Source organism: Arvicanthis niloticus, chromosome 2 (assembly GCF_011762505.2).
Source record: "Arvicanthis niloticus isolate mArvNil1 chromosome 2, mArvNil1.pat.X, whole genome shotgun sequence".
Taxonomy (NCBI): domain Eukaryota; kingdom Metazoa; phylum Chordata; class Mammalia; order Rodentia; family Muridae; genus Arvicanthis; species Arvicanthis niloticus.
Genome location: NC_047659.1, coordinates 22,838,683 through 22,864,435, shown reverse-complemented (window position 1 = coordinate 22,864,435; position 25,753 = coordinate 22,838,683). Strand labels below are relative to the sequence as shown.

Sequence of the window (25,753 nt, the reverse complement as noted above, 5' to 3'; positions counted from 1 at the left end):
TGAAGTAGTTAGGACTCAGAAAGTCCTAACTATGCAGGGTCTAGGGTTAAGAGGATTGTTTTATACCCAGGAGTCAGATAAAACCCTGAGACCCCATCTCAAAATAATTAATAATAATATTTCAATATTAATTCTGTTGTGTATGTTTCTTCATAGTTTTCTTATCAGTCGAGCCCCTTTATAAACAGAAGATACGCTCCTGGGAGACAAATTATTTATTTGCCCTACGCCCAAATTTCTAAATCATTGGAAACTCCTTAAGAAGTTGACATTCCAATCTGAGAGCACATCTTCACTGTAGAGAACCAGAAAAAGAAAAGGCCTCAGGAGTGCGAGATGCCACCTGCGTTTGTAACTTCCAAATGGAAAGTGAAAAAGGAACAAATGCGGTCTCATTGCTTTCCATCAGGGGAAACTCCTACCACAGTCACACCCTTCACAAGGTTACCGATCAGCAATGCCTATCACACATGTTACCGCAGCAACGCCCGTCACACAGGTTACAACCAACCAGCACCGCCCACCACACAGGTTACAGAGCAGCAATCTTCACTACATAGATTACTGAGCAGCAATGCCCAGCACACAGGCTACCAACCAGCAACGACAGTCACTCAGGTTACCGACTAGCAATGCCCATCACCTCACACAGGTTACTGAGAAGCAATGCCCAGCACACAGCTTACTGACCAGCAACACAAGTCACACAGGTTACCAAACACAGTATCTCTTAAGAATTTCTGAAAATGACTGAATGTGTACATACAGAAGAGAGCCAAAAAGTCCACTATACGGTTATGACTCGCTTTCCATATATGTTATAAAACGACTTGAAGAACTCCAACTATAGGAACAAAGAGACTTTGGTGCCTTGGTATCCCGAACTGAAATTGTCATTGCTAGCTTCTGTTTTCTTGTCTTCCAATTACTAATTCTCATTTTTTAAAGTGACATTGGCACCTTTGCTAAGTTTTCGCTCTTGATATACAAAGTCAGTCTGGCAGCATTACATTAATAACTTATTTCATGACCCTAATTTCCATGACTCTACATAAAAAGCAAGACGTTTACATAATAGTCATTGTTTTATAAAAAACTCAGAACCATACCCATACATAAGACTGATGAGAAGTACTTAGGACCTCTTGGATTCTCAAGACCTATTAGGACTATGTGTCTACAAGCTACAGATATCATCCAAAATCATTAAGCTAGTACCCACTTAGTACGTGAACAATACATGCTTACAATTACTATCCCCAAAGAGTTGGCATCAACAAGGAAATACAGAGTGATTGTAATCTGATGAGAGAAAGAGTCAAGGTTAATTTGTAGAATTATAAAATTGTTCTAAATATCACCAATTATTTCAATGCCGTTTAAGTTTTCAATCCAAATTTCTCAGATAAAATTCAGAAGCCCTCACAGTGGAAGATGCCTTTAATTCATAGGCAGAAGTAATGGAATTCTGTGAGTTCTCAAACTATAAACAAACAAGGGGGTGCAAGAGGGAGGAAGGGGAGAGAGGGAGGAGGAAAAGAGGGAGGGAAGAAGGGAGGGAGGGAGGAAGGGAAGGAGGGAGGGAAAGAGAGAGAGACAAAGACAGATGGAAGGAAGGAAGGAAGGAAGGAAGGAAGGAAGGAAGGAAGGAAGGGAGGGAGGGAGGAAAGGAAGGAGGGAGGGAGGAAAGGAAGGAGGGAGGGAAAGAGAGAGAGACAGAGACAGATGGAAGGAAGGAAGAAAGGAAGGAAGGAAGGAAGGAAGGAAGGAAGGAAGGAAGAGAGGGAGGGAGGGAGGGAGGGAGGGAGGGAGGGAGGGAGGGAGGGAGGGCGGAAAGGAAGGAGGGAGGGAAAGAGAGAGAGACAGAGACAGATGGAAGGAAGGAAGGAAGGAAGGAAGGAAGGAAGGAAGGAAGGAAGGGAAGGAGGGAGGGAGGAAGGAAGGAAGGAAGGAAGGAAGGAAGGAAGGAAGGAAGGGAAGAAGGAAGGAAGGACAGAAAACAATCTGTAACATACTTAGAATAGTAAAGTTTTACCTTCTGGATATGGTTTACAACAACTTCTGCCATGCTCTGCAGACAGATCATGGCTAAACACTTCTATCATACTCTGTACAGGATCCTAGGGTAAAAAAAAATCAATAAAATACACTCTCCACAAACCAGTATTATCATATAGTTTAGTTCATTTGGACAGCATGTTGGCTTAATGAAGGAGTGTACTCTCTAACTATGGAGCCCCGGTATTTACACTCATTTGAGCTGCTACAAAACATATCCCAATTGTTGAACAGCTCTGCCCTGTTTCCAAAATGGTCCCAGCAGACATCGTAATCATCTCGGTACACACACAATACGGAATTTTTAGACTATTTCACATATAGTACTTGATATATAGTCAGTCCATATGTATATTTTTATATATATTTCTTAAACTAAAGAAAGAAATGGGAGAAAGAATTTATAAAATTGGCTTACTGTACACCTAATATGTAGGGAGTTCTTTGAACATCTTACATTATTATCTCTCTAGAAACAGCGCTGCAGGTATAGTGTGCTTCTAATATAAATAAAAACTGTAAAGATCTAGTAACCTATGCAGAGTTGCCCAGCTGTTACATAATAGGTGATGCCTGGATCCAGGTGGATCTGGCCCCAAAACCTATGCTCCCCCCCTCCCAATATACCACACAGCTGAATTGCACTTATTTCTGCTTCCCAACACTTATTTTCCTTTCCAAAAACCCCCGGTTAGTGTCCAGCCTGCAGTGAGTCTCATTGCAACAGTCCCGATGCACAGGATACACACTTTCACATCAGGTTTTTTTCTCCTTAATTGGATGTACTTCTTCCTCTCTAACTATGCAAACATTATTCACCCTCCAAGGGTCATTTTTCTACACGGTCTCACTTCCTTCTCTCAGTGAGTGTTGCTCAATTTGGTTTCTGTGAGCATGGGGGGGGGGGGGTGATCTTCCTTGAGCTGTTGTATAATTAGATCTCAAATCTGATGGCATTATAAATTCCTGTGTTTTAGCTCTCCTTGAGTTCTGCAGCCCTCCCCTGGAGTGGTCACGGTCTTAGGTTTAAGTGGCACAGACATCTCATTGATGCTCCAAATGTTATCATTTGACCACGTTTAATGAATTAGAAAGCCATCTCATGTGCTGAAAATGATGTCGAACTGGCAGTCAAGGGACTTGGTTGGTATTCTATGCCAAGGAATATAACTAAAGTGGACCCACCTTCTGCAGCTTTAAGGGGGGCGGGTTCCAACTAGGTGTCATGTAAACCGAATACTTGTCCTTCCTTATTTAATTAAACTATGGCTCTGAAAAGAGAAAATATATTCTTTGAAGCTAGGTCTACTTATATGTTTCTCCCTCTCTGGCTTCCTCTTCATTGATAAAGTCCATCAGATACACTATGAAAACTATAGACACTAATGGAAAAATCTTTTTTAAATTGGAGCCCATTTTCTGAAGCAAAATCTGCACCCCTCCAGATATATTTTACATAGGTGTTTCTGTAAATGTGATGTATTAACAAGAATCAAGGTGTTCTCCACTCTGAAGCTCAGAGTAGATGGCCCCCATGTGTGATGCTCTGGGAGTGACAGAAAGTTGTTCAGCTGTCCACATGAAAAACTTGGGAGAATGTCAGACCATCTCTCCAACTGCCCATCTTTCCTTCCATTATAAACCCACTTTTATTAAGTTGTTCACATAAATGTGAGATGGGTGGGTGGGTGGAGGAGCACCCTCATAGAAGCAGGAGAGGGGGAAATGGGTTGGTGGTTTGCAGAGGGGAAGCCGGGAAGGGAGATACCTTTGAAATGTAAATAAATAAAATAACCAATAAAAATGTAAAAAAAAAAAAAGAAATTAGAGATGGGAGATAGATTTAAATCTAATACAAGTGGGAGATAAATACAAATCTGGGCTTTGCAAAGTTTGTTATTAATCTAAGAAATACATATATTAATGTTAGGCTGCATGCTTTAAGAAATCCTCAAAATAAAAAAAAAAAAAAATGACACACGCAAATACCTTGAGGATAATAACAATGGGATAAGGCATTCTTTAATTTTTCTCTTACTTCTTATCTTACATACTTCTTTCCTTTAATTCAAGGTTTCCTTTACTCGTCTACTCACATGAATATGAAGTTATAGAATCTACTTTGAATCAACAATCAAACTAGCTACTTGGTTTCAATGTTGTCATGTGTGATGAAAGTACATTTTTTTAAAGAACATACTAAAGATTTTAAAGTAAAATCCTTAAGGAAAATTTAAAGCTGTGGAAAAGCAGGAAACTTTTATATGTAACTCTTTTTAAGTCTGTAAAAGTCAGAAGTAAAAGATTAAAAACTATGGAAAGTGAAGAATATGTATCATAGATGTGGGAGAAAATGATGGTTGAGAAAATTGTTCAGCCCATGGTTCCAGGAAAGGCTGGGAAGTGCTCCACCTCAAAGCTACTCTTTGAAATACTGTTGGAAATACATAGCTATAATTATAAAGTTGGATATATCTGATTCTTTAAGAATGCAGAGTAAAAATTCCAATGGAGTAGAACTGTTTTCCCAAACATGATTTACTTTAGGTCAAATAAAACCAAGGGGTTTATGGTTTTCCTGTGTTATCTCCTATGCTCCACCTAATATGTACACGTTCTAATGCAAACACTCTTTCCAACAAACCATTCAATTTCTAAATAAATGTTCTGCTAAGACATCATTCCCTTCTTTGGAAGGCTCTTTTAGCCTGGGATTTTGTATTCAATATCAGAGTCAAACACGTTGGGGATCTTAGGTATTGCCATTATACAATGAAAGTTCATGTCTTGGGTAAACAGGTTTTGTTTGCATTTCTTGCCTTGTCTGTGGCAATTGGTCTTCTCCTACAAGCATTCTCAATGGATAAATGCCTAGAGTTGATAATGGTACACAAGGACCTCAAACATTCGAAAAAGTGAGGAGGCAAGAGAGAACTTGGAGTGTTGTATTGACATTTTTTTCTGTTTGTGTGAGGAGAACCTGTTAATTTGACTTTTTATTTTTTAACGAAGTTAATGGTAACTGACCAATGTGAATGACTCCTATATATATCAAGCATATTACATACAGGGTGCTTCACAAAATTTGACCAGTTTTCTTGTGGACAGTATTCTATCATTTTATAGAAAAGGACAGGACACAGAGGGGTTTAATAAGATAGTGAGTCACTGAGCTAGTTGTGAGAAACCAGATATGTCTTCAGTGTGTCCAACTTCCAAAATTGTATTGGCTGCCAGGGTTCGGAGGCTTTCTTTCCCCAGCCATCCACCTGGCTCACCACCTCACTTATTGTAAGATGTATAAGAAGCTAGAGTTATGTGTTCAATTCCCACTAGGCCAGTTCACTTAACAGGAAAGGAGAAAGCAGTCTCAAATTGGAGTGGTAATGTGTTCCTTTGGTAACTCACGGAAACAATGCTCTAATATAATTTGATCCCTGAAAGCTGAACACTTCACGGTGACTTCAGGACCACTGGTCACAGAAGAGGGTTAAGGATGTTGGTAGAAAGCAATGTACATTGCAATAAGAGTTGTTTTCTGGACATAGTGACTTTTTAACATTTTTCAAGTTAAAAGTACAGATAAACACGTGGTTGAGCCATCTCCCTGGAACTCTGCTTATATTAAGTAAAATTATTTTTGTGACTTCACACCAAATAGATTTTTTTTTAAAAAGCACCGTCATACCAAATTACATAAATAATTCAAAAGGTTCTTGTGGACATCCCTGCCTGTTCTCTGTCAATCACCAAACAATTTGCAAAAATAACCAAAGGAAGTGTTTTTGGTGGGCTTTTGAAGGTATTTTTAGCTAAGCGGGTAGAGGTTTAAAACATAAGTATGTGAGTGCCTGCCATTTAGAGAAATCACCTGCTCCCAGAGTTCCATGGAGAAGTGGAATGTTTTCATGTGTGTCATTCAGACAACATGTGGACTGCATTAAGTCAGGTTATTGCAGGACGTGCCACGTGACACAGCTGAGCCACATTTAATCGTCAGCAACGCAACATAAATTTAAACAGGAGTGGGATTTTTCCCCTCAAAAAGGCAACAGCTGCTGTAGATAACAAATGCCCACACCACCCCACACTGAGAGGGGTTTGTGTTTGACATGATCTGAATTATATGTAGGTAGAGGAGTACATCTAAATTTAGGGCCATCTCTAAATATGAACAATAGTACATAGAACACATTCTCTAAGTGGCACGAACCTTGTGATGCTTTCTAAGTCAGTCTTGTCATTTCTTCCTAGTAAATAAAAAGCATCTTAAAATACATCCTTAAAAATTAGACAACACTGACAAATTTGGGCTTAGGTAAGTTGGCTTCCAAGCCAGTAGGCAAATATTTAGTATTCTAATTTAAATATAAATACTCCTGCAAGGAGCCCTAAAGGGCCCAGGAAGAAGCAGCAAAGCTGAGTTATTGGAGAAGCAAGAAAAGGGAGAGAGGAAAGAAATTCACTGCTAAAACCAACAACAGTTGGTGCCCACAGCCTCACAAGCCAGCACTGCAGTCCTGAGAAGAGCATGGGCTTTTCTGGCTTCCCAGATGCTTGATACGTATCCCTTTCTCTTCAGAACATGATGCTAGTTAAGGCCTTCACCTTAACTACCTTGATTTTTGATACCACTTTTGACAGCCTCATAAGAACCTGGGAGAAGGCAGAAGAGAAAGTTCTTCCTACAATTTGTCCCCAGCTCTGGCCACTCCCACTATAATCCAATCAGCCCAAGCACAGAAAAGTCACCCAGGTGCTGGCTTGTAAATCTCTCTGAAACACAAATGTCTGATCATGAAAGGGATGGGAGGTTTTGCAATGTCTCCTTTTAATTGGTCAATAAACAGAAATCCATTTTCCTCAACACAATTTTGTTAAAGCACTGAAAAGCAAATATATTATTGAAGATGCAAAGTTTAAGCTTCAGAAACATCTCAGAGTGGGGAAAAAAATAGACTAGAGCTCAATTCCTCAGGGTTGAGTCCATGAGTGTGTCTTAGAAATTTATAGAACAGTTTGTGTGTGCTAGGCACATTGGTTGTCTGGCCTAATGTAATCTATAAAAAAAAAAAAAAAATACAAAAATAAGAGAGGGTTGTACAGGTTAAAGTATTTAGCCAAACTCGGGTAGCCAGTATGTTCTTAAGATCCTGAACCTGGATCTTACTGGAAAGAGTCATGTCTTCCAACCAAATACTTATCCTTTCAAAGGGATTAGTGTCTTCTGACTATGTTCAGGCTAACTCGGCTTCCCCTGGAACTTACATTTGTTCCTTAGAACACAGCATCTTAATCACACGCCTACTTGTACATCTTACACAGAGTAGGCACGTGTTTGCTCTCATGCACTTCCCCGTCAGTTAGCCTGTCTTCCTCCTGCCACAGTTGAGGATCCTGGAAGCAAGACCATATTTACAAAAAGATCTGGGTTCCAAGTGCATGTCCCCTGCTTTTATAATACTAGGGAAGTCGATCACTTAATCCATTTTAGTTCTGGTTCCCTCATCTGCAGATCCGAATGTATATTTTAAAATCTGTCTCATGGAAACAGAAGTGTTACATTTTCTAATACTCTTTATAGAAAGAAAGAAGCTGTGCTGCCACCCCCACCCCCACCCCAAGGATCTGCTAACTCCCCCAGATGATGGGATGATGTCATCATTCATTCACACACAGAGTGTTCCTTTGTGTGGGATATGCCAGAGGATGGGTATGCGATTGTGAGCAGTATAATCAGATTCTGCTCTCACGGTTTCAGATCTGAGGGAAGGTCTCGGAAAACCTATTGCAATACTTTCATTATTGAAATATATCTACAATTTTATTTTTTATTAAAGAAACTTTCAGGGACCAATTTAACATCCATCAGATCTGTAAGATTAATAATGGAAAGTTCTTAAAAAGTAATGAGTAAAGATTGTCCATGACACCAGAAGTGCAGTTTCCCAGGCTTGAGAAGTTTCTGGCAGTGAGGAGAGTGTTGGAAAATGGCAGGAAGTGTTCTAAAGACGTGCAAACCTGGTTAGTGTTCTATTCAAAGGCTGCTGGAAAGATGCTGCACTTTATTCTGACACTGCTTCTGTAAAGTGAAGAGTATGACCAATGTGCACAACCTGGCTTTGGACCACCCCACTGGTCAGATGAAAGCAAAGAGCATCAGTTTGACACTTACATACCGATAGTTGATGTAACATTAAATATAATGGTGAATTGAACCTCAATATTGAAAAAAAATCCATCATTATTTATAGGACTCATTATGCTAACATTGATAAATTTACATTTATAATTGACAGATGACCTTACATTGGTAAATAGATCTCTTAAACTTGGCATCATCTTAAAAGTGTGCTTCTACTAAGGAGATTTCTATTATGTAGTATTGTGATTTGTTTTTATTTCACACAGAGAATTGTGGGATGTGTGATGCTCATAGTCTCATGCCAGCCCATCAATGGGAAATGTAAGGAAAGAATTTTTTAATAAGAAAGGAAGGAATTATTTACAACAAATGACAACTAACTCCTGAGCTGGCTCAACACAGGTAGAGAAGAAAAACTCTTCCATGGCAGACTTCAAGGTCTCATCATTTATGGCCACAATCTGTGCCTCTTGTCTTCTTTTCAAATGCCAGGAATGTGTGGATGAGGTACACTCTCCCTCTGCCAGTGCCTGATCAGGCAGTTTACTAATTTGTAGCTCAGTAAACCTTCCACTGCACTGAGCACCTTGAGGTTAGCACATCCCTAATCATTACTTGATAACAGAAATCTGCCAGCATCACATCCCTAGTAACAAGAACATTGTATCTTAGCAACCAGCCTTGATAGTCAAACAATTTCATTAAAGCATCCACCTCTTAGCAGGTGGGTGAGTGCGGGTGTTGATAAACATTTATAACATGATCAACCATTGTGTTTGCCAACACTATAATCAGCATGACAAATTCACGAATTTGTTTACAAGCTCCTAGATAGCCAATCTAGGCAGGTAAGCTACATCTCAGACCTGTTAGGGGATCCAAAGATCAGATTCTTATTTGAAAAAAAAGCCTATCAATTTAAGAAATTGTCGGGCTCCTTTCAGTATGAAGCTATCATTAATATTTCCACTGTGGCTTAATCTTCAAATAGTTGAATTTAAATGTCTCAGATGAAAACTCTGAGGAGAAACAATAACAACATTGAGATTCCTGAGGACTATGCTGAAAGGGGGCTGTTTTTCCTTCTCCACATGGAGAGGAGCTAGCTAACAAAGACCCCGTGCTATTGGTCTTTGCCATTAACATTAAGGACTTAAAGGAAACAAAGGCAGTGAATACCACTTTCTTAGGAGAAAGACATGCAGCAACTCGTTCCATATTTTATAGACTTCATTATAAATGTATTTACATTCATTTAAGGTGTTACTGGTTCACCAGCAACAGGAGCTGCTCCACTTATGAACGAAATCCTACCTCTTTTTTTAAAAAAAATAATAATAATTTATTTTTATTTTCTACACATTATTATGGGTTTTTTTGCCTGCCAAATATGTCTGTGTGCAGTGGTCAGATCTTGGAGTTACAGACAGTTGTGAGCTGTCACATGGGTGCTGGGAATTGAACCAGGGACCTCTGGAAGAGCAGTCAGTGCTCCTCACTGCTGAGCCATCTCTCCAGCTCCAACCTTTATCTCTTGTTCAGTTCAACCCACACTAACATTTAGTGTTTAGATTTGTTTGAAATTGTGTTTTTAAAAGATTTGCATTCTATTTATAGTGAGCAATCAGAGATACATAACATACATATATGGGTTTAGTTTGTTTTTTGTTTTTGTTTTTTTCTTTTTACATCCCAACCAACCTTATGCTCACCAAAACTAAAAAGCCTTTCAGTCTTTAAATTTCCAAGACAGCACTTTTCTTTCTTAAGTTACATAACACAACTCCTTAAATGACTATAAGTCCCCAACCTGTGACTGCTCAAGTGTTTCCAGATCCAAAGTTCACTTCAGCGTGCCCAGGCAAATAGGTACAAGAAAAACAGGAGCTTTTTTACTTTCTGAAGTTTGAACCTTGAACTCAGAGCACATTCGGGGCCTCCGGGTTCCTCATCTTTGAACAAGCTATTAATCTACCTGAAATAGGTGAACTTCAGTGAAGCATTATCAAATAGGTAACAAGTTCCCTTTCAAATTAAAACCAGTCAGGATGAAAAACAAGTTTGTTGACCTTGCTTGTTCACCGTGAACCATGACACCGTCAGTTAATAGCAGCCACCTGCACCACTTCAGACTTCTTCAACAGCTAGCACCACAAATTTAGAAACATTCAGAGACCAAAATAATGAGCCTGGAAGACCAACAGCTTCACAGTTGTATATCATCAGAGAAGGGAGAAAGGGAGATGGAAGAAAGAGAGGAAGGGAGGGGAAGGAGAGAGGGAAGGAAAGAGGGGGGAGAGAAAGAGGGAGGAGAGACAGGTAAGGAAAAACTCTTCAGAAAAAAAGAAAACACTTGAAAACTTCACAAGTTTTAGTCATGGCATAAAATTGGAGCTGAATTAAAAGAAGCAGCAACTTTAAAATAGTGCATTTGTGCAAGTGGTATTAGCAGAGCAGGGGCCAAAGATCAGAGGTGGGATGGAGAGGTTGCGTCACTTATTAAATCCACAGCTACAGCACAATAATCATTTCTGCTGATTTCTTGAAGGTTTCGGCTAACAATTGCCTTTTAATGCTTTGTCCATGTGTATACAAAGATAAAAACTAAAGAAAACAGTATTTAAATTCTTGAGGTTACATGGGCAAAGATACAGTTGCAACTAGGTTTTATGTATCTGATGGGTCTTTAAAGCTCTATCTGGGACACGATTAAGTTTCTTTATTTACCAGCCTCTTATTTTCCTAAACCGTCTCCTTCATAATGATGCCTTTCTCATGAAAACTTTAAAGGGATTTCTAAGTGAAGTCTGAGGCAAGAACCAGTGTGTTCTTGAATGTGTAAAGGTGTATATAGGTTGAAAGAAAGACAGACAAAGAAAGACAGAAAATGTTAGTTTATTTTGTACTTAAATCATCAGTAAATTCATCTTACTTTTATAAGAGATCTATAAATTTGCTAGCTTCATATTTGATGGAATGTTTCTTATAATTGGTGGTCATTAAAAATGCTAGCTTTCTAAAATCAATATAATCCAAGCCAAAATATTTGTCATACAATTCTTGTAGAAGCAGGAGATCTTCTACAGTTTTGCCTGTGGAGTAGCATTCTACATTGTGGGTTGTCTTGCAGCGAATAGAAAGAATTCGCCTTCCTCCACAGAGCCCTAGCTGGTGAGGTTCGTCTGAGTTGTCTTTCTTTGCTTGTGCTTAACAGTTAAGGCACGATACATCGGCCACCTTAGAAACTCATCTCACAGAGAGGTACCCGCTAGCATCAGGCACTCGTGTAAACTTTTAGGTAGCCAACAGCAGGTGGTACATGCGCAAATAGAGAAATTCGACCAATGCACAGCTAATATGTTTTCAACTCGGCTGCTGAAATATTAAAACCTGGGTCCCAGAGGCCACAGGTAAGAGCTGATGTCAGGGATGACTTGTCATAGTATAAAGTAGTGCTCTGTAGGCCCTGGCAAGGAGCCACCTTCCCAACAAGCCCCAGGGCAGGCCTGTTAACAAATTGTGAAGATTAGAAATTCTGCCCGGTTTCCAGAGCTTACTTTCCGTGTGGTACTTTCCACTTGCGGGTATCAAGGGGCAGAATAAATATTAACTCCCAGATCCTGTCAGCTTTACAAACCTATGAAGAAGGGAAACTACAGTTTGAAGTTAGAATTCCTTACTAACTCCATTTTCCTGTTTCCAAGGAGAGAAGTAAGATTTGTATTTCAACAAGGCTTGAGTTTAAATTTAAAAAATTAAAAACTAAGATACCCGTGGAACTAAAATGTCAAAGTCTCTCTTTCTAGTCACAATTCTTTTCTGTATGGTTGCTTGCTTTGCTACTTGCTTTTTTTTTTTTTTTTTTTTATGGCATGCTATATATACTCACTATATACCTCTGAAATGCCTGGATCTCACTAGGCCAGCCAATCAAAAATTCAGAATTATATTCATAATCAATTCATTCAGTAAAATCAAAGAAAAGGTAAAACAACAACAGATCTTTAACATAATGTCCATGGGAATATTTTAAAACCGTACTGCAATATCTTTTAAAGGTGAGCACAGTGACCACTTATCAGGAAGTCTGCTAACTATATATATAGCCCTGATATCTTGAAACTATTTAGTACCTCTAGAGTACACAGATTAGAACACTACAGTTTTTTAATTTTTATTTGTTTATTTTTGCTGTGTTTTGCTTTTGTGTTGAGACAGGGTCACTCTTTAGCCCAGAATGGCCTGGCACGAGTGATCCCTTGCCTCTGAATCCAGCAAGCTGGTGCTCCAGGTGCATGTCACCACCCTTGGCTTAAGATTACAATTTCTTCTCTGTGTTCGCGTCTGATATTATAGACTTTTCTATTTTAAATCTTCTCCTTTCCTATAAACTGCCACTATCTAAGCAGTTTATAGTTCCTTTTAGTTTGCTGTTTCTTATATAGTGTTAGTCAAGGGAACCCAGACACTAGAACTAAAAGACTAAAGTCTTAATGAATGAGGTTCTATGGGTATTAGTTGTGCTTTGTTTTGTGGGATGATATAGTTTGAGACAGAATTTTCAACATAGCCCAGACTATGCTATAACTCACTATGTAGCACAGGCTAGACTCAAACTCACATCTATCTTTTTGCCAGAGCCTCCTGAGCCAGTGCTTTTAGCACTACATTATAAATAGCTAACATCTTTAGCCTTTGCCAGTGGATGGTGTTCAGGAATTTATTATACACATGTATATGTCATGGCTGCTTCTTTAGTCATGATAGCCTAAATATATCTAGTTTACATCCATAATACAAAACACAAAGTAAAGGGCATGGTCATAGAGTGATATATTTAAGATACATTTGTCACTCAGGCCAGAGGGGTTGCTCAGTGGTTACTTCATGGGGACTTCACCATCACAATGCCTGAGTGAAATCCTTAGTAGCTAGCACAGTGATGTGCCCTGCAAGTTTCATCATTAAAAACTTTATTACAAACATACATGGTTTTTTTTTTTAACTTCGAAAAGTAAATGTTACTGCCCTAGGAAATGTAATTCTCACAGTCCCTGCCTTACTTTTTGTTGATGCTGAGATAAAAATACCCTGATAAAAGCAACTTAAGGGAGAAGAGCTTTATTCTGGTTTACCATTCAGAGTACACACTTTCTTGAGACATCACAACCGCATCCACAGTCAAGGAGCAGAACATGACAAAGGCCTGGGCTCAGCTTTTTTATATACAAAGGAGAAGTCCTTTGTATACAATTTAGGATCTTAGCCCAGGGAATCCTACCATTCACAGTGAGTTTTTCCCACATCAATTAGCCTAATCAAGGCAATTTTCCACAGGCACACCCCACAGGCTACCCCAACCTAGAAAATCCTTCACAGATGTGCCATGAGGCTTGCCCCACTCCCAGGTGATACTATGACAACACTAGCCATAACAGTTTCCAATAGAAAGAAGTCACTGGAAGGTGACTGGTATTAAGGCTTAGATTACCCATTGCATTTCACAGTCATTTCTATGCCACATCATAGAGCCTTCGGAATGCAAAGGAGTTTATGGATAAGGAATACATAAAGTAATATCATGCAAGTGTCCTCACATAGTGGCACTCCGTGAGTGAGGGCACAGTCAAGATTAGAACATTGAGAACTTGCTTTTAACTAAATGATCAAGAGAGTCACTGTCTAAATCCTTGCTACTCACAACAGTCTTTGAATTGGCAAGATGCACCCAGGGTCACTTGATATCTACATTTTAACAAGATGTCCAGATGAGTCTTATGGTCACTAAAGTTTTGAAAAATACTAAACTAAGAAAAAGAGAAGGAAGGAAAAGAAAGGAGGAAGGGGAGGAGAAAGAGAAGAAGAGGGGTGTTCTTTACTTCCTGCAATGTTTTTAGGAGACTATATGCTTTCTCACAATTTGCCCCACAATAAGTTCACAGGGGTATATGTAAAGACAAGCATACATTGTCTAATACATGCTTATAGAGATGTTTGTGACTAGAAATAGCTGGCCTTTCTGACACTCCCCAGTAGACATGTCGTGGTTCTTCAGAAGCTGTGTTGACCTTGGCCTATGACATACTTTCTTTATAACCTTCTATTTTTTGATAAAGAAGCAACTGAAGGAAAAATCAGGCAAGATGTTCCTTCTGGAATGAGTGGGAAGAGCTGTTTTTGTGAAATTTAGCACTCTACAGAGCCCAGACAAGTTTCCCACTTTATCTTCTCTGTCCTCACCATGTTGTCTTACCTCAAATTTGCTCAGATTACAAAGAAAAGCTAATTTGTATATATTTTTTGCTTTACTCGTCATGTCATTAAAAACAGACAGGAGTATTTTTCTCTGTTGTTCTTGGTAATGGTCCAAGATTTAATCATCTCACAATAAAATAAAAATGAACTTTGGATCGAATGAGGGGGAAAGAGAGCATATTTCAAATCAGATCTGTTTTAAAACCGGACTTCTGAAATTTTAATAAGCTATTCCCTTTCAGGAATCAATGAAATAAGCTGCCTATGTGTATTGTGTCTGTGTTCATTTTGAACAAGGTGTGTTGTATCCCCTGTGATGAGAAAAAATTCTAACTAAATTAGAAAGCTAAGTCCCTTGGACACAGACCTGTCCCAAAGTGTTTCCTATTTGACTCAGTCATATGTTAAGTCATTTAAAACAATTAACAGAATCTATTCTTTGAGGATTTTAACACTTTATTAAATACTAATAATAATAATTACTAATAGAAAATTATACCTCATTACTTAGAATATAAGTACTGAAAATTTCACCATTGTAAGAGTTGATACTTATAGTTCTAATTTTTTAACCATTTGTTCTACATTGCATTTAGGACACCTGAGATGATTGTAAAATGACCTCAATAAAGTGACAAATGGTACATTCAATCATTTCTTCAGTTCTATATAAAATAATGTTCAAAAACATTTGTTTGCTGTTTTCCTTTCTTTGAGACTGGCCGCCTACGCTCTATATCACTGCTTCTGCTTCTCTTTGGAGCACTTTGATTACAGATGTACATTAAAGCATGTAGCTGGGCAGTGGTGGCACATACCTTTCATCCCAGCACTTGGGAGGCAGAGGCAGGCGGATTTCTGAGTTCGAGGCCAGCCTGGTCTACAGAGTGAATTCCAGGACAGCCAGGGCTACACACAGAAACCCTGTCTCAAAAAACCAAAAAGAAAAAAAAAAGCATATATGTTTGGCTGATTTATAAACGTTTGATCTGTTCTATAAAGTAACCATGAGCTATCTGTAACTCAAATATCAATTCTTTCCTGGTTTGCAGTTATCTCTAAGATAAGAGAATATTCTTTCTATCACAGTAATTTCTGGACAACACAGAAGTCTTCCATTGTGATTTCTATTCTTTTCACACCCCAAGTTTCACATTAAACTCTAAGCATCCACAACGATTACTGCTGACATCTTTGTGTTAATGAGCTTCTGAAATTGTATGCCAAGCTCTGAAAACTTCACCCAGGGTACCATCAAATTAGGCAAGCCTAGTTTTCCTGTGTTTACTATCTGAAGCACATACTCTCAGAACTTCAAAGTGAATGCCTGGTTGGGTAGTCATGGCCAGTTTTCACTATTTATCATTTTAATGGCTTTCTTTTAATCCCAATGAAATGTCTGTCTCTTGATTTTCTGTGAGTATCCTTTACCTGAGAGAGTGGAAGAAAAATGGTAACACTTGTTAAAAATTCATTTCTTACTTTTCCCATACTGCAGTATATCTAAAGAAGCAAAGCTTATTGAATCAAGTTCAACGACATAATAAATTTTTCCTTTCTGAAAATGCCATGGCTTAATTTACTAGTGCACTTTAAGCTTTTGCCTTTAGCATTGGATGGGTCATTAGCCTATATGTAATCCAGCAACTCGAACTCCTCAGAGTCTAAACTCAATCAGCAAAGACCAAATCTGGAGTTTCTGAAATATGACTGGTAGGTCAAGTGTCCTCAAAAAGAGTGCCTGGGGCATCCCAGATGCAGAACAGGGCATGGCAAGGAACAAACGAGGCCAGAATTTGATGCCAGCACTCATTAAAGACTTCATTCATTGTAACTCACTAAACAACTATTCTTCAAGTGATCCCAATGCTACTTGTTTGATGTCTGCTGACTGTAACTCTTGCAATGAAATCAGTAGATAGGTGCCAACTAGCTTTGCAGGCAAGGCAAGTTGAGCATTCTAATCACATATTTGCCCCCAAGATGCAAATGTAGATAGACAGACAGGCAGACAAATAAATTCAGGCTATGGAGTCACTATCAGTTGTCAGTAACTACTATTTATCGACCCTACATATGAAATAAGCTCTTTTTTCTCTACTAGTTAAAATGAATCTGCTTTTTTTGAGTGTTTCTTCTATGGCTGAAAAATAGAGATACTACTACTACTAAAGAGGTTTTCAAAATGTCGTATCGGCTTTAAGGAAAAAAAGAAATATTTCTCCACATCTTCAGTGGCTGAACTAGCCAGCCAATCCAATCTGCTTATGTCTACTTTAGTCTGCATATCTCTATTCAATTGAGGCTACACACGAGAGACAGGTAAAATTTGTCTCAAGGGCTGAACAGTGTCAAGCAAGTGAGGTAACAGTGTACCTTCACCTACGTCAACAACAGCATTACAACTACCATCGCAGGACACACCAACACTCCCGTCAACTATCGACTAAAGTATCATCATCATCACCCTTGGGTGTGTCTGTGTTTTATATAATTTTTATTAATTAACAGAATTTAAAAAAAAAAAAAAAACAGTAGTTAAAACTCCTATCTGACATTGTGCTTGGAAAAGTAGCAAGGGCAAATCCTCTACCTTCCACTCACCCTCTAAATTGAAATGCCTCAATATTCTATTAATTTTTTTCTCTCACATCATTATGGTGTCATCTTCCCAAAGGAACTTGGAAAAAAAGAAAAAAAACCAATAGTTGAATCGGATCACTTTCTTTAGAAACTTAAAAGGCAGAATCTAAAATTGCCAGTTGGCCATGGTCCCTAGGAGCAGATGGGAGAGCAGCAAGGGCCGTGGTAGTAGGAGCAGATATACACCATTTAGATTCTTTAAACACAGTGACCAGGGAAGCATGAGAAAGGAGGAGAGGGCATACCAGGGAACCTGAAAGAGAAGTAAGTAGCACTTGAGGCAGGAGGGCAGAGGAAGCAAGCAAGGATGGGCAAAAGGAGAAGAGAAATTGGAGAGTGGGTGGCAAGGAGAACAAGTGAGAAAGAAGAGCACTAAACTGCAGCACATATGCCTAACCCCATGAAATTAACATATTGAAAATATCCAGTGCTTCCTTAAAGAGAAAACAGTGGTTGGATCAAGTCTCTGGTCCTCATAGATGAAGAAGCCAAGTGACACATTGTGGTAGGCAGCCTTTAAAAAGGCTCCTACCATACTGTCCCTGTATAATCCACTCCCGTTGAACGTGGGCATGGGCCAGGCCTAGTGACTCATTTCTAACTGAGAAAATACAGAAAAAAAAAAAAAAAAAAAAAAAAAAAAAAAAAAAAAAAAAAAAAAAAACACCACCAATTTGATGGGGTGTCATTTCCAAGATTCGGTTACGAAAATGCTCTGCCTTCTATGTGGCTCATCCTTTCTTGCTTTCTGTCACTTGCTCACTCTAAGGAATGCCAGCTGCCATCTTGCGAGCTACACCATGAAAAGTGCTACATGACAAGGAACTGAGGGATGTCACGGGCCAATAGCCAGGGAGGAAATGGAACCTGCCAGATTGCCATGCAAGAACACCCAAGAAGCTGAGCCCTGAACTACCTTGGCAGAGGTAGAAGCAAGCCTTCATTCTGCTGAGTTTGCAAAAGGGACTGCAGCTGTGGATAACACACTTTTCACTGTGATTTCATACAAGTCCCTAAAATAGAAGCACCTCTGCCACCCCTCAGTCTTTAGCCACACAAACTCTGGGACAATAAAAATTTGTCAGTTCCAACTGTTAGACTCCAGAATAATTTCCTTACACAATAGGGCATGATTAATGTGTACATTTAATATAAAAACAACTTTGACCGAGATTAACCCCAGAGTAGTAGATGGATTTCCAAGGTAATTCTAGATGAGATTGAATCTAAAGACCAACCTATGGAAAAAGTACAGATGTAGCTTAAGTTAGTTGTAAAGCTTACCTTGTAGTTTGCATAGAGACCTGGGGTTGAACAACACTTTTGGGCCAGGTCTCTACTCACAGAAAGCAAGTTGTTCAATACATCTAAAACAGTCTTTGGTGGTGGAAAATAACAGTCTTTGTATGTAGAAAATGGAGCTGATAATTATCCTTGTTTGCCTGAAATGTCCTTAGATTAGCTTTGAACACGTGACAGAAACTACTTTGGACAATGTAAAAAAAATTCCCAAGATAAGTCCTACGGATACAAGCAGATCTCACTCATTGGAATTTCTCCAGGCCAGTAGCATTTTATACATTTGCAACTCCTTAAAAACTACTTCCTCTTTTTTTTTTATAAGACGCCAAGCACAGGCACATGCGCACTGACACACACACGCAAACTTTTTAATTTTTGCCACTGTTATTTTTTACGTTGTTTTTCCCCTAACTCTAATGCATTTTTTCTTCTTTTAATGCCCACCTCAAAACTGACCATTTAGTGTATATTGAAGATGTGGTCAAATAATTCTAAGATTATCTTGTTCATTATTTTAAAGGTATATGTCTTGGCGAGCTTCCCAGAAACAGACTCACAGATAAGAATTCTTGTTGGGATGATCTATTAGGAGACTGGTCTCAAGAGAAGAGGGAGGCAGGAAGAAAAGAAAACTGAGCAAGAGCAGGATAGAGCCCACCCTTAAGCCCTAGGCCACAAAAACCACACCCCATATTAGGTGTACTTCAGACAAAATTACTGGCCTTCTGTACGCTGCTGCCTACCCGTTTCCCTGTCAGGCATTGACTGAGGACAGACTTCTTAATGTGTCCTCTACCAAGCTCAAACCAGTCACCGGAGTTAAATCTAAGTTCCAGTCCCTAAGGGGCCTAGGCAATGTCTAGGGTGTATACTTTGTGCTCTTCCCCCACCTCCTTCCCTCTCTTTGGTATATTATAATTATTTTTGCAAATGGATCTTGATATGCTAAACATTCTTAGTACGCGATGGCTTATACACCAGCTGTGTTAAATGAGACAGCAGAAAGAGCGGCTGTGTGGAAAAAGTAAACTTGTCTCCAGTCAGGGTTTCAAAGTGAGCTTAAATCAGATCAAAAAGAACGGGAACACTGCAGAAGTTGCTCCTAAATACAATCATTAATAAATGTGTGAAATCGGTCTCTGAGCTAGGCTGAGACATAGAAGCCACCCAGAAACCAAGGTTCCTCAAAAAGCCCCTGAGAAGGCAGAGGGGCGTGCCAGGGAGGAGCTCGGGGAAATGGGAAGATTCTTAAGAGAAACAAAGGCCAAAGAAGCTAAATCATGGCCAAGAGCAAGGGAGGAAGGAAGGAAGAGATACTCATCGCCTGAGAGGAACAATGAAGACAGGAATATGCGTAAACAGTTTATGCCAGGCGGGGGTCCTCGAACTCTGTCCCCTGACAAAGGCTCGCGGGTTTCCCATCCAGCTTCTCTGTATCTCAGATCTGTCTGGGCCTCTGCTCTTTTCCTTATCAACTATTTACATTTGAAAAGTTCCATCATGAAACAGAAGATGGTATAATATCTACCTGTTTGCCCTGTGGCTATTACTAACACTTCAGCTCCCTGGAAGGGGAGATTGAGGTGGTCGTCAGAAGTATATTTTCACTCCCCTGGCCCCATAGAAATTCTGAAGGTTTAAAACACGCGGGAAGTTTCAGAGAAGATTTTTGATGAGAATGTCAAGCCTGGGTTTGTCCTCCCAGCACGGTCCTGTGCTCCTTGCCAGCCCTCGTTTGTGTTTCTGACATTAATTAATTTTGGCTTTTTTAGTATATCTGAGAAAAGACTGGAGATTGTCATGTAAAACTTTACAGTGGCAATACTATTTTAAGCAGGATTCAGTCCCTACCCCGTCACTCTCACGTGTAAGTTACCCACTTTCTAAAACTACTTCAACTAGCACATGTTTATGTATGACAAACGTGAAACGTAAACGTGGGTTTAAGGCGATTGCCCAGTTTGCTTTCTATAACGAAATATCTGTTGGTTTTTAAGTGGATATTGAAACAGTATGTTGAATTCAATTCTGACAGCATATAAAGATATGGGCTTTCCTACACACATAAGCAGAGTCTTTTTTTTTTTTTTATGAGCTCATAAAGGCTAGACTTAAGGAATAGTTAAGTAGTGGGTAATTCATAGAACAATATCTTCCATCACTCAATGAACACAGAGGGCAAACACAATTTATTCTTCTTAGACATCTTCCTCTCCATTTTTTATATTCTTTGGAGGTGAAAAGTATTTAGAAAAGACCTAAATCCATTTTTTTTTTTTTTGTTATTATTGAACTATCAAAGATGTACTCTCTCTGGGACGGCCTTCACCTCCTCATCCTGTATAAGTTAACCCACTTCAGAGACTGTGGTGAAATGAACCCAAAATGCCAACTTACTATTTGCATTATAAATGGAGACACAAAAGGATATTTTAAAACTTTTGGTTGATCTGGCATATCAAAGATTTCTTTCTAAGCCACTTCAGTGACTTCATTGAAGTAAACTGAAAGCAATAGCTTAAAAGTGGCTTTTTAAAAGTCGTCAGAGAAATAGCTTATTTCCATGGAAATCTTCAGTTTACTCTCTGACCTCCCCCACCACCACCACCACCACCACCCCTCTCTGAGTTTCTTTCTTAGCCTCTTCTCTATTCCTATGAGTCAAAGAGAAGGAAACCTGGAGATTTCCAGTTGAAGTGTTGAGCTAATTCTTACTGATGCAGAATCCATTTTCTTTACCTTGTCCTATCCTTAGCCCAACTTCCTGTCGGTTTTTCTTCCGGCCGAGTTGCTTAGCCATGCTATCTTTGGCTCTTGTCTCATGCTTTGCAATTACTTCTGTTCATGAAGTATTGAAAAAGTCAGGTAGACACAAAACTGAGGCTGAGCATAAACTTAAGCAAGAAGGTGCCCAGACTTCACAATCTGAACAGCTTTCGGACCATCCCCTTCCAGCTTCAGAGTGCAGTTTATATTTTGTTTTCAAAATGGAAGCCTTGGCGCAGGGGTGGGGGGTGGGGGGGCTCAACAAAACTAACATGGCCTGAAAATGAAAAGCATTTTGAAGTAATCAAATACCTACTGCCCATGATGGAACTTTCCATTGTCTTCTCCAAGACCCAGGCTGCCCTGTTACTGGTAGCATCTGTGAAAGAACACAAGTTTTTCCTCTTCAGCATGATCTTAGGGGAGTTAAGGACTCTGGAGCTAAGAGAATGATTAAGAATTGTAAACTGCGCACAGAATGAGATGGTAATGCACGAGGAGGAGGGGGAAAGTTCCTTAGTCGAACTCTAAAAATGCATACCATTGCCGGGTGTCGGGACAGTAATATATTGCTAATGTGGGTTATGCCTATATGGGGCCATTCATCTTTTCTAAGTTTTCAAAGTGTCCCTGAAACTATGTCATCTCTGGAAAGACATCCTAAGTGCCTCTCACTTTACAGTGTAACTTAAGTCATCCTAGTCCAACAGTCAAACGAAACCCATCCGTAACAGCAAGTACCTACAGAAGTAATGCAAAACTTCATTTTCCCCAATTAACCCAATTCACGGCTTTATTACCATTGTATAATGAAGTTCCAATGTAACTTACGTTCACAGAAAATAATTGATGTAGGAACAAATATCCATGAGTGTTTTCTTTTTCCGTCAAGTACCACTTTGTGAATATGAAATGTTGAGTGCACACAATTTTGACTATAATGTCACAAATTATTTCACTGTTACAACTAGTAACTTCTCAGATGTGTACACACACACACACACACACACTTCAACTACTGGGAGAAATGAGAAGGGAGTAACTACTTCCTCAGATTCCATAAAATAATATTAACAATAAATTTTGGATAAGTCTTATGAAGGGGGTTGCTAAGAGTGACATTTAACAATATGGAGCTTTTGAGACTGAAGGTGCATCTGTCTCTAATTAAGTTAGGAAATATAGTATGAAGCCATTTCAGCTTCAAGTCAAAATTTAGTTTTGGGGGTGATTTGATTTTGGATTTGGGTTTGTTAAACTATTATCTGTTCTTAAACTATAATGAAGGATTTGCTCCCTATTTCAGACTGCAATACTTGGTGATCTGTTCAAATGCTTTGGCATTGTGTTTAAACAAATAAGACCCTTGTACAGGCACCCACACGTTGGTAACTGTGGTATCACATCTAGCCAAATCAAAGCCACAGTTGGAGCTTTGTATATTCTGTGTTCATTTATGTCTTGTCTATTAGTCTGTCAACCTTTCCAAAGTGCAAGTCCATAAAACTCAGAGAAATCGCTCTTTTCTTGGGGCTATATAAAGCCTCAAAATTACACATGGCAATGGCATTCTGGATGAGAACTTTAGTGACGCTCTAAAGTTCCCACTTATCCCTACGCTTCTGTCAGAAACACCTCAGTATCTTTTCCTTTCTGCCACCACCTCGTACCTGCTTCCTCCAGTTATAAGACTCAAGGCCATGTTATGACCTTAGACTCGTTTCCAAGGCTACCACCAGACTCTTCTGAAAACACTCCTCCTTTACATGTTCCATCTGAAGTTCTCAGGGGAAGGCTGCACGTCAGGGAAAAAAAAAAAAAAGGAAGCAGCGAACAACGCTCAAAATAATGTAAGGCAGTCAAAAGCATCACATACAAGCAGCACACCGCGTTCTTAGCCCCAGCTGGCCCCACTGAAACTGTCCCCTCCTCTGACCACTCCCTGAGGCTTCTTGCTGAATTATGTTGAACTGGTCCTTAAAAAGGGATTACTGCAAAGAATAACTTTAAAAGACTTTACTAGCATTATTAAGACTCATCTGATTAAATTGTTTAATAGATTTTGAAAATGAAAGAAAATAGGAAAAGTAAAGAAGGAGACATTAAAAAGCAAGTGGTAAGAAGCAAGGGGTGACGCTTTGCAGGATTTCTGTCTGCATCCATGGAAAGGAAAGGAAAACTTAAAGTATAAACATTTCAAATTTTTATTTTAGGGAATCTCCCTGCTACAAAAAAAAGTGTTGGCAACCACAGCACATAGAAAATAATTAAGACATTTTACCTTCTGAGAAAAATTATCAGACCTCCTAATAGTGTAATTTAAAGTTTTTTGAGATTCCATATGAATCAGACATCTGAATGACACTTAAAAACTCTTGTATTTGAAAAAAAAAAAAAAAAAAAAGCATGACAGAAGCAAAAAAGAAAAAATAAATTCTCTTCTCCCCATGTCTCCACCAAGGTAAGAAACATAGGATATGGAAAGGGACATTTGATTGAATAAGTATTCACAGACATCTACTGAGCCCCACAAAAGATAACAGACAAATCAGATCCCAGAGTAAAGATGTTATTTTTCATTTCTACCACTGTCTGAAACAATATTGGGTTTTATTTTATTTAAACACCACACGTTGGTACAGGTTCCAGCAAGGAATCAAATCTAGAACATTCCTTGCTGCAAGAACACAGTGGTTCTTGCTGTAAGTGTGCCTGGAAGAAATTGCACCCTCCCCCAGCTCAGGTGCAGACACCATAGTGGGTTTTCCTGTTTTTCTGCGGCATGCCTTTCTTCCCATATTAACAAGCGAAGCTGGCTGTGCTATCTGCCTGCACAAGTTCCTTCCTGAGCCCAAGTGTGTCTTATCTGTTGAGAAACTCGAACACCAGGTAGACAGTTGTTTATGTCAGAACAATAGCTTACACAGATAACTGTTGGAAGAACCTTGACATGTGAGCAAGTTCTCTGTGCCACTGTCCAAAATATTGTTCCTTGTCAGATGGCTTTTGTCTGTGCAGTTCACTTTGTGTGTCTCTGATGGTTTCCTACAGGCAATCTAATTGCAAGGGCATGTTTTTAAAACTCTCCAGTTATCACCACACACACACACACACACACACACACACACACACACACTCCCTACATGACTCCCTTTTACTTACTTCCCATAATGTATTTAAGAGAAATAAAAACTCCCTTTTTTTTTTTTTTTTTTTTTTGCACAGGGGCTATCTAAGAACATAACAGTACAAACTTACGAAGGCCCTTCCCCTAGCTTCTCTCCGACAATTCAGCCAGGCCTGTCTGACAGGCTTATGTTTGGCCTTCCAGTTGTCCAGCCCCTCCAGGTGGCTTCAGTGCTGCTGTGCTCCTGCTTTTAGGAAGAATCAGACAGACTAACTTGAGTATGTTCACATCCACATCACCGGCCACGTCTAGGTTACTAAATGGTATGTCCAAATTGAAACGTATAAATGACCGGGTAAGATTTTAATCGCCCACTTATGGTTTCTTAATCAGTAAGTACGTACTAGATACTATGCTGGGGTTCCAGAAATGAATAAGAGAATCCTTACCATGGCGGTGATCAGAATTCAGTGAAGGGAGCCTGTAAGAGCCAGTAGAGTCAACCCTGTTAAAGTTGTAGACAGTAACAGGGGAACATAGCCGAAGTCCTAATTTCCATGGAATGGTTGGGGAAAAGGCTGAGAAAAGACACGATAGAGCCATGATTCCTGACATGGTATAAAACAAGTGGGAATGATGAGGAGGGAAGACAAGAAGGGCGAGCTCTTAGAGTCTGAGCAGAGGCACAGCAGTGGGACCCTGTGTGGTGCACAGACACTGAAGCCGGGCTCTGCGGATCGTGTTAGGACCCAGTGCCAGGGAGAGAGATATTTTTAGTTTCGTGTGTATTGCGAGGACTTTTAGTCAGCATCCCCAAACAACAGCTTCCTTTTCTGGGGCAAGAGCTACCCTAACTTCAGGATTCCCCAAGACTCTCAGATCTCTCCTATGGGTAGCCTTCCTCCTCTTGAGGGTCAGCCCATCGCTGGCTTTTAGATGGTCCTCTCACCCCACTGAAATTTTCACAGAATCCTTTGTACCTATTTTCGTCCTTCTGGATTATTTCCTTGTTTCCCCTGCAACAGACACTGTGACTGGAGACTTCCTCTTCTACCTCCCAGAACATTGTAGATCTCTATAAAAACTGCATCAGAGCTATCATCATCATAACGAGAAACAGAAAACGACCTTCTTATTTATTTATTTATTTATTTATTTATTTATTTATTTATTAGAAAATACTTTCAAGATAGAACGTATTAGCAAAGCAACGGATGTATAGGAGGCTAAGTCTGGGTAGCTTTGTGCATCATCTGTGTATCCTCAGATGCAAAGCGGAGATAGCTGAAGAGTCAGATGTCTACAAAGAATCAAGTGTTCTAGCAACTATCATCTCATTTAATCCTCATGTGATGCCATAGCCTCAGTGTGACAGATTCTGGTTTATAGATAAGAAAACGGAATACGTGGAGACTAATCTGCCCTAGTCAGAAAGAGTCAGAACACATGCCTGTAGA

The 25,753-nt window shown here is 39.4% G+C and overlaps 1 long non-coding RNA gene across 2 annotated transcripts in view; it reads right to left on the bottom strand.

The window, feature by feature from the left end:
• The window catches only part of LOC143441303 (uncharacterized), a 40,151-nt gene extending 15,129 nt beyond the window's left edge, over positions 1-25,022 (bottom strand). For both annotated transcript variants that reach the window (XR_013108579.1, XR_013108580.1), the window contains exons 1-2: positions 24,746-25,022; positions 2,036-2,120 (exon numbers count right to left, since the gene is read on the bottom strand). This is a non-coding gene — a long non-coding RNA (uncharacterized LOC143441303). The remainder of the gene's footprint in view (positions 1-2,035; positions 2,121-24,745) is intronic.
• Between the last annotated feature and the right edge of the window lie 731 nt (positions 25,023-25,753).